General features: G+C 44.2%; 1 long non-coding RNA gene across 1 annotated transcript in view; it reads left to right on the top strand.

The window, feature by feature from the left end:
- The first annotated feature begins 589 nt into the window (after positions 1 to 589).
- Positions 590 to 16,472, top strand: part of LOC310695396 — a 52,773-nt gene continuing 36,890 nt past the window's right edge. Inside the window, exon 1 of the long non-coding RNA XR_014520053.1 lies at positions 590 to 651. This is a non-coding gene — a long non-coding RNA (uncharacterized lncRNA). The remainder of the gene's footprint in view (positions 652 to 16,472) is intronic.

The following is a 16,472-nucleotide window of genomic DNA, read 5'->3' as shown; positions in this document are numbered from 1 at the left end:
GACCATAGAACAATTGGGATCAGAAGGCAAACTAGGGAGCAGAGCCAAAGAACAAGGCAGGACTGAGAAACTAGAGCAGACACACTAGAACTCAGGTAGGTGTTGTTGCTGAAGGAAGGCTCAGCTGCAGCAGATAGTCCTTTATAGTCTTTGATGCTTAGGAGGAGCCAATGGTCAGCCTCAGCAGGCAGAGTCAGGCCAGGTCCATAAAGTTCTTCCCTGAAAGGCTGCAGTTATACATCACACCACATGGGGCAGTGGTCAGCAATCCCTGACACACATTTCAGAATCTCCTGCCCTAAAACCCTGTCCTGAAATGACACACAGGCTCTGAACAATTTTATACATACTTCTTGTGTTGCTAAAAATACCATAATCCTATTTCTCCTCATGTTGCTAAATGGATTTAAAAGAAAAAGAGTTTCCTCCCTCACTCCCAACCTGAGTTAGGTAGATAACTTGCTATTGGCATATTTCTGTGGAAAGGGCAGGGCTGCTATTTAAAGCAACTGAGAATGAGTCACCCCGCCAGAGCGATTAAGCCTTGTGAGTCTGTGCAGGATCAGTTCAGAAGTCATATGTATTGAAGAAGCAAGGAGAGGACCTCCAGACTACCCCTGTTTGCTTGAGGGATTCGATTGCACACTTCAGGTTTGCACAATTAAAATTGATCAAAGTTGCCATACTGCAACAGATTAACTAAAAGAAGAAGCAGCCAAATCATTTTGTTTGTTTGTTTTTTAAATTTTTTATTAAGTTTTTCTGTTTTTAAATATTCACTTAAATAACCTTAAAATATCAACAACTCCCCCCCCTTCTCTTTCCATGGTTCATTTTGCATACCATAAATTCCTGCAGCTAAACCATTCAGTCTTCCATTATTACATCCATCAAAATGTATTTTCACTGTGGAATTTATCTTAATGCTGCCAACATTTTCAAATGTACACAATCCCCCCCCCCATATATTCAATAAACATTTTCCAGCCTTCTCTAAACATATGTTCTTCTTGTTCTCTTATTCTGTATGTTAAGTCTGCAAGTTTCCAAATCATTTTGGGAAGTGGCAGATAAGTCTATTGAAAAGTGTGGGATGGATGGATGAATGAATGGCAAGAAGTAAAAATACCCCCAAAGCAAATCAGGATGAATGTTCACTGACATATTGTCAGGAAAAAGCAGCAATGCAAGAGCGAGCTGCAGGTGTCTGCAAAGCAAAACAGGATGTTGATGTTTGGGACTGTACCATGGGAACGAAGGGGCAGTCTATTCACTGTTCTGAGCACCGGATGTTAGCTCAGAGTGTCATCTGACCTGTACTGGAAGTACAGGGGTGGAGTTTGTCTCTCTACTGTTGGAGTCTGGAGAGTGCAGACGTGTTTCTCTGTACTGCTGAAATGACAGAAATAAAGACATGTAAATAGATTTCTGTCTGTCTCTTTCCCCTCCCTGAGGGAAGCAGGGAGGAGGGAGGAGAGGTGTGTCCCTCTCACGCTGAGTGGGATCGCCGATAGTGACCTCGCCTGTATCCTGCCGGGAGATGCAGACGGGGAGGTCAACAGGATCTCAAGCCAAGTGCCTGGAGAATGGCCAGTTCCCTCTGACTGAGGCTGAGAATCCTACACATATAGTCACCCCAAAAACAAATCAGAATGAAAGCTCAATATAAACTAGACATAGTCAACCTCTATATAAGCTTGTGAAAGCAAATCAGGAAGAATGCTGGATAAACAGGGAAGCTGGGGTAGCTCAGTTGGGCTCTTAATCTCAGGGCCATGGGTTCAAGCCCCATGTTGGGCAAAAGGGGATGGACTAGATGACCATAATGGTCCCTTCCAACTCTATGATTCTATGATTTTATGATCTGCAGGAGCCTTAAGAAGCCAAACTACAATTCCCATCATCCCTGACCACTGGTCCTGCTAGCTAGGGATGATGGGAGTTGTAGTCCAGAAACAGCTGGAGACCCAAGTTTGGGAAACCCTGCTCTAACCACTATACCACACTGGCTTACTATTCCCCTTACAGTCTCTGTTTGAAGGGGATGCAAAAACTCTGCTGTATAAAGAACTCTTAATCTTCCTTCTGTCGCCAGTTAGACTTGCCATTGCTTGGCACGGGAAGAAATTGAGTCCACATATGCTTGCAGATTGGCACCAGCCAATTTGGCAGGCGACATTAATGGGAAAATTGCCTAAGCCCATACACATACACAGAGGTCAAAGAGATGAAGGCAACCTTCATGAAGTCTGGACCTGCTTTATTTTAGCATGCTAATAACTGAATGCACGACACCCACTTTCCTGTATCACACAGTTCCTGGTGGAAATATCTCTTTGGCTGATGAGTGGGTCAATTTCCAAAGTCAATGGACAATAAATAATCAGTATTTCTGTCGAAGCACTTGCATTTTGATACTGTAGATTGCATACCACCTCCTGGTAGTTATAAACAGGGAGAAACTTTGTATTAGGAGACCAAAATAATGAGGCAAGACACAAAGTATGGGGTAATCTAGGGTAAGGTTACCAGATTTTTTTTCAATGAATCCAGGGACACTTTTCAACTTCAATGGGTTTTGTATGGGGACTGATTTGTAATTCTGAGGACTGTCCCTGGAAACAGGGATGTCTGGTAACCTTAATATAGGGCTAATTTATTAAACAATAACTTATGCAACCACATTGGGGGGGGGGATGAAAACCATGTAAGGAAATATTCCCAAAGTCTAGCAAGCTACTTGTTGATTGGGTGATTCTACCCTTGAAGGTGTGAGACTTGACTTTAAGCCCAATTCTTTCCCCCTGCCATGCTCATTCAGGTGAGGATGGAACACTCACCTGTCTGGTTCCATTATTTTACTCTTGTTCATGCATGCCCTTAAAATCTTATTCTTAACAATCCAATTTTTAAACCTTATTCTTCTTATTACAAGTGACTTTTGAAAGTTCAACTAATGTAAATACCTATACACAAAGCTTGCAAGGTTATGCTTTAAACATTTCTCTTGTTTAAAAGAAAAGAAAAAAACCAATGTCCTTTTGAGTTTCAAGTTGTCTAATACGTCTTGCATAGTTCACTAATTTATTTTACCAGTCTTCTTTATCTTCTTTGGTGGTGGCTTCTTCCTTCTATGGGATAGAGGACATATCAGATATTAAACTGATAAATACAGATACTACACTTGCTCTTAGCCAAAAGGCTGAGAAGCAAATTCCATAGTTCAGCTCTATGAAGAAGGACTATCCCAAACTTTCTAACATCCCGTTTCACTGCGTGTCCACAAGTTCTAGTAATATGACAGAGGGAGAGGGGGAAAAAAATCTCCCTATCCACTTTTTTTCATACAAGACATCATTTTATATACCTTTGCCATGCTCCCCATACCCAACTTCTCTCCAAACTTAAAAGCCCCAAATGTTGTAAGGTGGTATACCAGTAGCAATTCTTGAGAAATTAAATATGTGCATATTTGAATAGGATCTGCCCACCCCAGAATAACAAGAGCATACAGATGTTGTGACAAAGTTCTTAGCTTCAAAAACTGGTGGTTTTTTTTTATAAAAAAAATGCATTTCTATAAGAATTTATCAATGCACATCTTAGGAGAAAATTCATTAAAATATGCATTTCACTCATTATTTTCTGATTGGATTTATCTGGAAATAGAGCAGGGTAGACTTATAAGTGAACACATACAGTACACAAGCAGGTGCACACTAGTAACATAAGGTTATAGGCAATGCTAGTCCTACTCAGAGTATACCTATTGAAGGTAATGGAAAGGATTGACTCAGGTTCGTTAATGTCAATGGGTCTCCTCTGAGTAGCAATCTGGATAGAACCCAACTTGATTTAACCAGCCTTACAAAGTTGTAGCGAGGTCAATTCCAGTGGCGTAGCGTGGGGGGTGCAGGGGGGCCCGGCCGCACCGGGCACAACATCTGGGGGTTAGGGGGCGCAAATCCACAGGTTAGGGGGCGCAAATTACTTGCCTTGCCCCGGGTGCTGACAACCCACGCTACGCCACTGGTCAATTCAGAAGAGAGCTGCCTGTACTTTAATCCAGGGATGGTTTCCCCCTCCACTCTCATGACCATACACATTTCATGAAAAAGAAAAAGTTTCACCTTGCAGAAATCTCATCACAAAATAAAGATTTCCCCCCCTCTTTCAAATTTCCCCAGAGATCTTATTGATCTAATTAAAGTTTGTATTGCAAGAGCATCGCCCAGGAGACAAATAAAATACAGTGTTCCCTTACTGAGTGTGCTATTCCTGATTCAGTGTTCCATTAGAATAATCACTCAGCAAAATCTTTATGCTTCTCCCTCCTCTCTGTTCGTCATCTTATAGCTCTTGTTCTGTGTGCAAATTTTGACAAACCCAAGGGACTTGTCAGCTGCCAGGTGGACTGCAGAAAGGATGAGATAGACAGACAATATATAGATAGATAGATAGATAGATAGATAGATAGATAGATAGATAGATAGAGACAGACAGACATGTAAGATTCTGATTTAGACATGCACCACATTTTCTGATGTTCCTATCAACTCCACTGATGACCCACAGAAAATGCTGCATGCTCAAAGAACAGAGGAATAGGAGTAAAATCGACACAATAATTAATTATAGTGGTACCTCGGGTTACAGAGGCTTCAAATTACAGACTTTTCAGGTTACAGACTCCGCTAACCCAGAAATAGTACCTCGGGTTAAGAACTTTGCTTCAGGATGAGAACAGAAATTGTGTGGTGGCATCACGGCAGCAGCGGGAGGCCCCATTAGCTAAAGTGGTACCTCAGGTTAAGAACAGTTTCAGGTTAAGAACGGATCTCTAGAATGAATTAAGTTCTTAGCCTAAGGTACCACTGTATTTCCTCTTTGGGCTAACCAAACACAGCAACCAAGATGAATGTACTCACCAGGACTATGCATCAAGGGACACGGGTGGTGCTGCGGTCTAAACCGATGAGCCTACTGGGCTTGTCGATTGGAAGGTTGGCGGTTTGAATCTGCACAACGGGGTGAGCTCCCGTTGCTCTGTCCCAGCTCCTGCCAACCTAGCAGTTTGAAAGCATACCAGTGCAAGTAGATAAATAGGTACCGCTGTGATGGGAAGATAAACGGCATTTCCATGCGCTCTGGTTTCTGTCATGGTGTTCCGTTGCGCCAGAAGTGGTTTAGTCATGCTGGCCACATGACCTGGAAAGCTGTCTGTGGACAAACGCTGGCTCCCTCGGCCTGAAAGCAAGATGAGCGCCACAACCTCATAGTTGCCTTTGACTGGACTTAACTGTCCAGGGGTCCTTTACCTTTACCTTTATGCATCTGTCTCCCCACCCTGATCCGATTTGTGCCCCAGTTTGGTGCTTTGGAGCAGTGTCAGTCCAGCCTGTCTCAAACTGATTCGGTGGGCCTTGCCCTGTGTTTAATTAGAACTTCAATTTTCAATTAAAAATGCAATTGGAGAGGAGTGCATTTCCTTGCTGCCAGACCACCAACATTTTGACAGCCCCAGATTACTGTGGGTATTCTCAATATGATATGGGGATGCCTCACTCCATCCCAGTTAAATCTTGCAGTGACCCAGATCAGTCCTTAAGGAAGTGAGGTCCTGAGCCATGTAAGGCTTTATAGGTCAAAACCAGCACTTTGAATTGGGCCCGGCGACTAATTGGCAGCCAGAACAGGATCTGTGTTAAATGCTCCAACCGCCTTGTTCTGGTGAGCAATCTGGCCATTGAATTTTGCACCACCTGAGGTTTCTGAACAGTCTTCAGAGGCAGCCCCACATATAATGTATTGCAGTAATCCAGCAGTGGGTGGAGCCAATGACAGGCAGAGCAAATCAATTCTACAGGAGCAACACTGAGACTCAGGAGGAGGAAGCCAAAGCCAAGAGCCAGTACCAATCCGGGGCAGGATGTAAGAAAGAAGTCAGATAGGTGGCTGATGGGAGAAGGAGCTTGGTGGGGCAGTCGCTCGCTTTCACTAATGGAGCCACCTCCACTACACTACTGGCTGTTATAGAATCATAACATTGTAGAGTTCGAAGGGATCCCAATGGTCATCTAGTCCATGTCACGGTCCGGTCTACGGGCAATCAAAGCCCCAGCTGAGGAAGTCGTAACCGGGGGCAAGATGGCAGGGTGGGAGCAGGAATGAGAGTCCAGAAGCCAGGGGTCTGAGGGTCAGGAAGCAGGGAGTCATGAAGTCAAGGGTCCGAGGTTCGAGAAGGAGTCCAGAAGCCAAGGTCCGAGGGTCAGGAAGCAAGAAGCCAAATGCAGCAAGGCAGGAAACGTGTTGCTGTGGCAAAGAGCCGAAGGGAAATGCTGATCTTATATCCCTTCCCGGCTTTTGCCACCAGAGGCAGTGAGTTACCAAGCGGCCTCACCTGTGCGGTCGCACCTTGCCTCTCCAGAACAAACTTAGGAAGGCCCCAGTCCTGTGAAGCCCTACTGGTCACAGGGCCTGGCTCCTGCATGCACTCCTGACAGTCCAACCATCTGCAATGCAGGAATCACAGCTAAAGAATCCAACCTTTGTTTAAAAACCTCCAACGAAGGAGAGTCCACCACCTTCCCAGGTTGTTCTTTCCACTGTCAAACAGCTCTGTCAGAAGGTTCTCCATAATGTTTAGTTGGAATATTACTTCATGTAATTTGAATCCGTTGGTTCCTGTCCTACGCTCTGGAGCAAAGAGAAAATGAGCTTGCTCCATCTTCCATGCGACAGCTCTTCAGATATTCAAAGATGGCTGTCGTATCAGCCTTTTCTTTTCCAGGCTAAACATGCCCAACTCCTAAACCTTTCCTCACAGAGCTTGGTTTCCAGACCCTTGATCATATTGGTCGCCCCTTTTTTGCACACATTCCATCTTGCCAACACCCTTCTTAATCTATGGTGCCCAGAACTGGACCCAGGACTCCAGGTGGGAGCCCAACCAAGGCAGAATAGAGTGGTACTATTACATCGCTTGGTAGTTGCTGGGTGACCTTGAGTCCCAGCATTATGAGAGAAGGAGAAACAGGAACTCTCTATCCATTTCCTCTACAAACCTGTGATTACATAGGCTGTGTTTATGGCAAATCCTCAACTGTGTCCCTCACCATTCTCGCAAGCTTCTTCTCCTTTGCCTCACACGGCAGGTCAGCCTTTGTATTCCCTCCGCTTCCTGTGTTAATATTTTGCACAGCGAAGGCTGATTGATATCAATAAGCAGGTAACTGTAAAAATGGCAACTCAGCAGGCCAGATTTCAGGTACGCATGTGGTGATTGCAGTATCTGCTAAGCAAATCTCCAAGAGTAATTGGCAGCTTTGCTACACAAAGTGGGTTATTGTTTTTAAAAGCCATGCTGGAGAACATCGGGAGCTGCTCTCCAAACACAGCAGAGGATGAGTGAATGGGGAAGCTGTTCCTTCTTTCCTCCTTTCTCTTTCTTTCCTTCCATCAAATATAGAGAGGTTAACAATGAAAACCACACACAATGCATTGTCACAATGGAAGCTCAGTGTGTGAGCTTGGGCGTAAATAACCACAGGCAAAGAATTTCATTCAAGTGGAATGAGGTTTCTGAGAGCGCTGATAACTTTAAGTACCTGTGAAAAGAATTGTGTCAGGACTGACTGTGAACTGCTTTCATTGTGTCTTCAGAAACAACAGCAGCACAGCCCTGCTTTTAAACAGATTTGACCAAATCAAACCACATTTATGGTAGCCCTCAAATCATAGGCACCCCATGGCCTGAGTTCATGGGAGGTGGGGAGACCACTGAGAGGAAGACTGAAGAGACAGTCAAAGCAGATGGGGCAATGGGAGGAAGAGGAACTGAGAGCCTTTTACGAGAGAACAGTGCAGATGTCCAGCAACAGCCATTTGCCCTTCCTCTGGTACACTGGGGGATGGAGAGATGTGAAAAGAGCCAAATTTCTCCCCTGCGTCCAGCATGGAAAATCACTTCTAAGAGAACAAGTGTGCTTTTGTAGCAGGCTGCAAACAGGGCTCCGATTCTTGCAAGGTAGATGAGTAACAAACAAGCTAGTTTCACATGTTTTTAATATATTGTAACAATGTGCAATATAATATATTGAAAAGGCTAAAATCATGTACACCGTGTTAGTTGTTGGCTATAACCCATACCATTGCTGTTCGTTTTTAAGAAGCCAGTATTGGTGTTAATCTCTATAACCTGCTTTCAATTTGGTGGTGTTACTAGGCAAGAACGAAATGTTGCTTTCTCTTATCTCACAACTCTCACCATCACTCAGGGGGAAATATAAGAACCAGCCTCTTCTAACAGCTGACCACCATTCCATATTGAAATGGGTGCTCTAATCTTTATATGATTGCCTTTTCTGTGATAGAAATATGGCTCTGCGTAGGGTATTTATTGCCTGGTTCTCTCCAAAGTATTGACTTTATGTAACAGCTTGATATACATCAAACCCTTTGTAGATTTAATAAACTCTTCTTGGTCAATCCTCTGTTGTAAACACAATGAGATTTATTTTGGCCATCTAAGCACAATTCTCTCCCCCGCCCTTGAAAATATTCTACTTCCAGAGATCAAAATATACAAAAGGGAACATAGATCACTGAATGGCAGCAGAGCGAGCGGGCGGGCTGGTGGGACTATGTAGGAGGTTGTGTTTCTTTCTGTGTCTTTAGAATTTCAGGATATGCTGATGGCTAAATGGATTTGGCAACAGAGATTGGTCAGTTAGCATGAGTGGCACAGTACCCGACCAACTTCAGCCAGGCCCCCACCTGCCCGCCTTCTTACTTAAAAACAGCAGGGTGCCGAAACGGGAAGTGCCGTCTTGCCCTGCCACCTGTGTCACCTGTGCCACTATACCTGCTGCCACCGGCGCCACTTCTCCACCTGCCCTACCAACTCTGTTGCTATCAGAGAAGTGATGCTGGCATTGGCACAAACTTCAGGTGAGATCTTGCACTGTTTCTGAGGTGATTTCTGTTGACAAGGATGCTGATGCCAGGACTGCTTCTGTGCCTGCGGCAGAGGTGGTGTGGCAGGCATGGCACCCATGGGGCTGCCATCATGGGGGCTTCTGCAGCCTGAGGCAACTGCCTCAGTCTGCCTAATGGAGGAGCTGGCATTGACAATCAGTCAGGGAGTGGATCTCTCTTTCCATTGTTGTTGTTTAGTCGTCTTAGTCAATTTCAGCTCTCCGTGACCCCATGAACCATAGCACGCCTTGGAAACTCTCACTTTCTTCTCAAAGCTTCTCCTTTTTTATGTCCATGGAGTTCTCTTGGCAAAATACTGGAGTGGTTTGCCAGTTCCTTCTCCAGGTGGATCACGTTGTCAGGAGCTCAGCCTACACTCGAGTAGGACCCTGGTAGAGATACATGGCTGACTGCCATGTTCTCTCCCTCCTGGTCAATTGTTCGGGAGCTTCAAAAGCCTTCTTCAGCCCGAACATCACAGCGACCGATGCCAACAGACATTGGCACACTTAGGGATCCGCAGAGTTTGCGCATCATGCATGACAGACCTCAGCAACTCAGCATTTTGGCTAACCTACTTTATTTACATATAAACACACACAGAGCACGACAACATGGCTCCCTCTCTCTCTAGCATCAGACAGCAAAGAGAAAAAGAACAAAGGACAATAGTCCCACTTCACGGAACACAGTAACACAAACATCCTATCTCCATCACTTCCCACTCTGTGGAGTCAAAACATATACTGTCATGTGAAAGACAACAATCCCATGACAGCAATCATGGAGCAGGAATTCTAATACACGTTTAGTCTAAACTCTCAGCTATGATCTGTCCATCTTGGGTGGCCCTGCGTGGCATAGATCACAGCTTCTCTGAGTTTTTCAAGTTTTCCATATTCACCCTCAATTCCACCCCTGGAACAAGCCAACGGATTTCTCTTCCATGGAGGAGTTGGGGTGTGTCAAACTCCCCCCTCCTGCACATAAGTGTGGGAGAAGCATTACCCTAGTTTGAAAACAGGATGCATTTGTGAAACAGCTACGGTTTAGAATGTAGCCCTGCGTCATCCTGCGTCATTACATCTTCTTGACCTTTCTCAGTTATTTTTGTTGCTGTCTCTAAATTACCACAAACACAGGTGCCAGCTTGGAGCAACCTTCGTTTCCAGGAAGTTCTCATTTTTCTCTCTTAATAAACAAAAGGGTCATAATGACAGACTGGAGTGGGTTCATTTTAATAGTCCTTCCCCTGTGAAGCCGATGTGGTACCAGAATAAAGCTCACCATCAGTGCAACTTCTAGGGCATTGGGGAGAGGGGCGTGAATTTGCAGAAACGTGAACGATGTCTTGCAAAGGAGCCAATCTTTACAGTTCAAAATCAAATGTTATCAGTGTGGGATAAATCAGCCTCATAAAACTAACTCGGCATTTATATTCTTTAGGACAGTGGGCCACCAGTTGTCTAGGGATACAGTAAAATTCATTGAATAATATGTGTGAACAGTGGTACCATCAAGTCATGTATTGAGGGCAAAATTATCAGGGCCCCACTCAGTAGAATAACATACCCTTCAACTGTCCCAGTTTTCCCAGGACATCCTGGAATTACAGAAGCCATCCCAGCTTCTAATTTGATCCCCAGATGTCCTGTTTACTCTCTCCAATGCCAACGCTGCTGAGCTCATGAAGGATGAGCTGTTGCTTGCAGCCAGTGCTGTTGTTTGTAATAGTACCACACACTTGTGCAATTCAGCTGGCTCACATGAGAGCACAGCGCCAAAAAACATGTGTCCCAATTTTCATCAGCATCAGCAGAATATTGGAGGGTATGGAATAAACAGGAAAACCCCCAAATGCAGTAGGCTTAGCTTGCCCGACCCAGGGCTATCTCCATTTGACTTAGACAAATCCTTGATCTCCAGGAATAGTGCCAGTTCAGCTGAATCTGGTGCACAGCCCTAGTTGTTACAAAGATGTTGGAAATTAACACAGAATCTCAATAAATTTCTACCCAGAAGTCTCATCCCATTGAGTTCAATAGGACTTACTTCCAGGTAAATGGGTCTAGTATTGCAGCCTAGGTCCATTGCTTTGTCTCTTGTGCAGACATCCACAGTCTTCTATCCCCCAACCTTAAGATATCATACCTATGCAATAACCTCATTTCTACCTTAACTAAAATATGGATCCTCCTTCCCTTCCTTCACCTCCTTTGAGTCCCCCACTACCCAACCCGGATTCAACCAACAATATCACTACTGACAAAGAACATCATTTAATTCCTTGCCCCTGTAAAACACTTTCTAAATTAGGATCTGACATTCAGATTGATTGCAAAGACATGAGGGCACCATAAACTGATGCATGGCAATCCCATCGTGTTGACAGACCATGTCAGCTGTGTGCCCTGGATGAGAAATGATCTATCTCCTCCAAGCTGTGAATTAATTCTCCTGATGATTTACTCAATTAGAAAGGAAGAATGAAGGTGAGGGGCGAGTAATTTTAGGATGGTGGTCTATTTCCCAGGAAATGGATTTTTTAAAAATGAATTAATGTAGCAATGATGATTACCATTGCAAGGTGACTTATACAAGCACTTATACAAACTCCTCATGGAACTGAAGGCTCACCCAGAGGTGCAGTTTGCAAAAGGTTTCTATTGGAATTGCTGAGCACTCATTCTTTCGTTATGTTTTGTTTGACTACAACAATCCATGATGCATGCGTAGTGGTGAGCTAATGACTCTTGACTAGTTTCAGAATCAGCTTGCTAGGTACAAGCTTTCCCAGTAAGCATTCAATAACAAAAAGCAGCCTCTCGCTTTCCCCCTACACTATATAGATAGAGTCTGTTCGATAAGAGTTCTGTGCTATTTTGAAACATTGGGACAAGTGCAGTGATTATGGGTTATGAATGTGCATTCATGCATTTCCTTCTGTCAACTTCACATGGGACAAAGGGATGTAAGAAGCTATTGATTGTTTTTCCTCCGTACGTTTGTCACATGCAGCATTGCGTCTGTTCAATTGCAGTTCACCTTCCACCAAAAACGATGTTATTCTCATTGTCCTCCGCAGCAAAATTATGTAGCTTGCATAATTTATGCAACGAGTTATGTGAATGCTGTCGTTTCACCCCATTTGTTCAATGGAAAGGAGCACAGATGTCATTGATTATGTCTCTTTTGCAGACGGAAAGCAACAACAGTGAATACCAATTGAATTCACGGGATTGATTTCCATCCAAGACGTGGGACTGGAAAGTGAACACTGGCAATTTCGACTTCCATTTTCATTGGAATTCCCCAACAGGTTTTTGCAAAGGTAGAGAGGTGTGTGCGTGTGCTTTAGTGTTAATATTTACTAGTGTGATTGACAAGCAGTAGGTGGCAGTGCTTGCCACAACACCTTAAAATCTGTCTTTATGGTGACTGGCTTTTGATAGCTTCGAAAGGAAAACAATATATAGAAGCTTGCAGTCAGAATGTTGGCTGGTTCCAATCAACAGGTGAAATTCACAACACATACCTGCCCCACCTCCCTTGGTCTCCTTATGGTTTCCAGCTCATACAGCTTGAGGAGCAGCTGAAGGAAGAGGAGAGAACAGAGGGTGAAGTAAGAGCTGCGTGTGGAGGAAGGCAGAGATGAGGCAGGCTGTTGAAGAAGCCAGGGGGCCTCTCCCTCCTGTTGTCACCAGTTCCACTCCACGCTGATCTCCTAGGACCCATAGAGGTATGAAGAGGGCAGAGCAGAGACAGACAAGGCGTCGGAGTCTGAAATTGCTTGGGAAGGACCCAGGGGTTTAAGAGAGCGATGGGAAGGCTGGGACCTTCAGTCCTCACAACTGCCTCATTGGGGCAAGATCTACTGGGAATTGTTGCTGGGCTCTCTAGGCCTGGGCTTTTTGGTTGACTTGAATAAACTTCACTGACACCTCTTTAAAAAATATTATTTGGTTTTTCAGCTTAAAATTCTACAGTGATATATCAAACAAAAATCATTAAAACAAGATTCCAAGGAATCTCCTAGATTTCCATCCTCCCTTATGTGGGTCCTATTATTAATCAGTTCCTTCCACATCTTTTATGATAACCCTTTACCTCTTCCATTGTGTCCAGAATTCAACCTTAAACTACAAGTGACATTCCAATCCTACTAACGATTTTAACTGTTTACAATGGTCTTGAAGATAAGTTCTAAATTTTCCCCATTCCTTGTTAAAAGTTTTGTCTTCCTTATTTCTGACTCTTCCTGTCATTTTAGCCATTTCAGCATAGTCCATTAACTTCACCTGCCATTCTTCTCTGGTAGGAACTTTATCCTCTCTCCATCTCTGGGCCAGCAACATCCATGCAGCCATGGTCACATACATAAATAGTCTTTTCTGCTGCTTTGGGATTTTGGCACCTAGAATTCCAAAAAGGAAGACTTTAGGCATTTTAACAAGGGTTATTTTAAACTTTTTTTTTCAACCCATGATACAGTGGTACCTCAGGTTACAGATGCTTCAGGTTACAGACTCTAACCCAGAAATAGTACCTTGGGTTAAGAACTTTGCTTCAGGATGAGAACAGAAATTGTGCTTCGGCAGTGGGAGGTCCCATTAGCTAAAGTGGTACCTCAGGTTAAGAACAGTTTCAGGTTAAGAACGGACCTGCAGAACAAATTTAGTGGTACCTGAGGTACCACTGTATATCATAACTTCACTGACACCTTTTGAGTAACTGCTCCCAGCACCCACCTTGACACCAGTTGAGGCAGTTAAATCCTTGGACTGGGAGGTACCTGCCTCATCCAGCTTCTGTCCTCATGTCTCAACTGCTCCATTTCAGCATCCTGTTTCCCCTCCTCATCTGCCCCAGACAGGCATTCTGCTCTTGAGACTAGCGACAGACACCTCAGGACTCCTGACAGAATGCCCCTTCTGTCTGAAGTTGGTGCACCAAAAATAACAACCCTCTTAAAAACACCATCTTATGCAGTGACCTAAGATGACCTACTCTAAAAGCCAGCCGTCTCTCACACACATCCCATCAACCAGTCTAGAAGGAAGCTGTTTACGGCTGGGACAAATAAACAAATAAATATGATCTGAGTTCCACCCAGCTTGTCTTCTCCCTAGCCCAGTGAATTGCATACATCTAAATGCAGAACAATGATTTATATGTAAAACAGCCACTAAATCCTTATACTCCTAAGCACAACTGATTCTTCTAATGCCTCGACCCTTTTTGGATGCTAGCCACGCTCTCCTGTTCTAATAAGGAAAGAAACAAAAAAAACACCCCCAAAGCCAAGAAGGAACTGCCTGCCAGAGTTAATATAAGCTTGATGGTTGCAGGATCAGTCTTAGTGAGAGAAATGCGTTCAGCAACGCTTTACTTGCAATTTTCTTTTTCTTGTAGCAAATGAGAGGTGGCCCCTCTTTATTCAAATGCTGGGGGTGGAGAGAGAGTTGGGAGTGAATAATGGAACAAAACATGAAAGGGCATTGCTAGTTTTCTGCCTTTTGACAAAAATGTAAGCTTGCCAGAATGAAATGAAAGTTTAATGGGAAGTTGTCTTGAGTCCTTCTCAGGGAAACAGGCAGTATATTATGATGATGATGATGATGATGATGATGATGATGATGATGATGATGGAAACTGAGAATGACCAGGAACATACCAGAGAGCAAACCCTATTAAACTCAGTGGGACTTAATTGCAGTGTAAGGCTGCCCAGTCTTGACCCAGTTACACGGAAGTAAACTCCATTGAATACAGTGGGGCTTCCTTCTAAGCAGACAGTGCAAAGCCCCATTTACAATAAAGAAATAAACAATCCATGCACTTCCTTCAAAATGGCTTGCTGAAGAGGCATTGCAATTAGAGAATTTAAAATGGATTGGTGATATTTTCCTTCAAAATTATAGGAAGGGCTTCATATGCCAGCTTCAAAATTTCCTTCATTTGCTGAAGGTATTTCGTTTTCTGGATAAGCAGGCCTCCATTTCCGCACCTACACACGCCATTTTTAATTGTTCGCCAAGACATGGAGCAAAAGGGGAAAGCGGGACATCCCAGGATCAAATCAGATACTGGGACAGCTTCTTCAAGGTTGCCCAGATGCCGTTTTTGACGGACGAATCCCGGCTATGTCTTTCATATCGCACACTGCATAGTGCGTGTGTGTTTGTAATGTAACTCAGCGTAGAGTACAGGGCATTCCCGCCTGGGCTATGATCAAATCCAGGCTGTTTTTCTCCAACACAGTGGCTGAATTATGTGCATCCAGATAACTTACAACACAGACCAGGGTTTCTCAAAGATCCGTAGGTCACTGAGTTTATCAAGACGTCATCAAAGCCAACCCAAATTCTTAGGAAGTTATCCGAGAGTCCTCCTGCTCTTTCGGCTGAATGTCCCCGTCCCCCCCGATTCCTGCATTGCAGGGGGTTGGACTAGATGGCCCTCGTGGTCCCTTTCCAACTCTACAGTTCTATGATCCCTGATTGGCCATGCTGGCTGGGACCAATGGGTGTTTGGAGTTCCACAACCTCTGGCCAGAGATCTCAAGAGAATTCTGATGAAAGCTTCTAGCCCTAGCTTCTGTAATTCTGGGACTGTCCCTGGAAAATAAGGAAACTTGGAGAGTACAGTGGTACCTCGGGTTATGAACTTAATTTGTTCTGAAAGTCCGTTCTTAACCTGAAACTGTTCTTAACCTGAGGCACCACTTTAGCTAATGGGGCCTCCTGCTGCCGCCACACCGCTGCCCCACGATTTCTGTTCTCATCCTGAAGCAAAGTTCTTAACCCGAGGTACTATTTCTGGGTTAGTGGAGTCTGTAACCTGAAGTGTATGTAGCCTGAGGTACCACTGTATGCTGGTGCTCAACCACCCACCCTACTCATGGGATCACTAGGAAGTGTACAGTATGTCCTGAAAGACCATGTTCACTTCCCCTCCAAAAAAGCTTGGCACGAGAACACATTCAGCCCCACCAAGGCAAGTACATATATTTCTCCTTTTATCCCTTAGCTTGTTAACGGTAGGCAGCAAGACAGCATCCTTACTATGCTACAAAGAGTCCCGGAAGATGCAGGTGGACCTGAGCATGCCCTGGCTCCTGAACTGTGCTCTGGTTGCTAAGGAAACTGGATTTGTAGAACAGGGCTGGAGCATGTATGTGTTGCTTTTCACACTGAACCATCCGAAGCAAACTTGTAAAGGATAACGTTACCACAAAATAAAGACAGAAGATAGAGGTTTTCGCGGAAGCTTCCACCAGCTGATTTCTTTGGGTCTCCTCCGTTGTTTGGTGTCCTTTCATTTGTGGACTTTGTTCAGAGTGTGCCACAAGCCCACTTTCCCCTCAGTTTTCCTTCGTTTCCTTTGCATTCCTGGATTAATTTAGCTTTATTCAATTTTCAGTGCAAACAAAGATGCATGTTTATATTGAGATAATTGAGGGAGAGAGAGAGAAAGACTCATAAATACAGATATAC

The sequence above is a fragment of the Podarcis liolepis genome, assembly GCF_965112155.1.
Source record: "Podarcis liolepis genome assembly, chromosome: 16".
Classification (NCBI taxonomy): Eukaryota; Metazoa; Chordata; class Lepidosauria; order Squamata; family Lacertidae; genus Podarcis; species Podarcis liolepis.
This window is presented reverse-complemented; position numbering and strand designations above follow the sequence as displayed.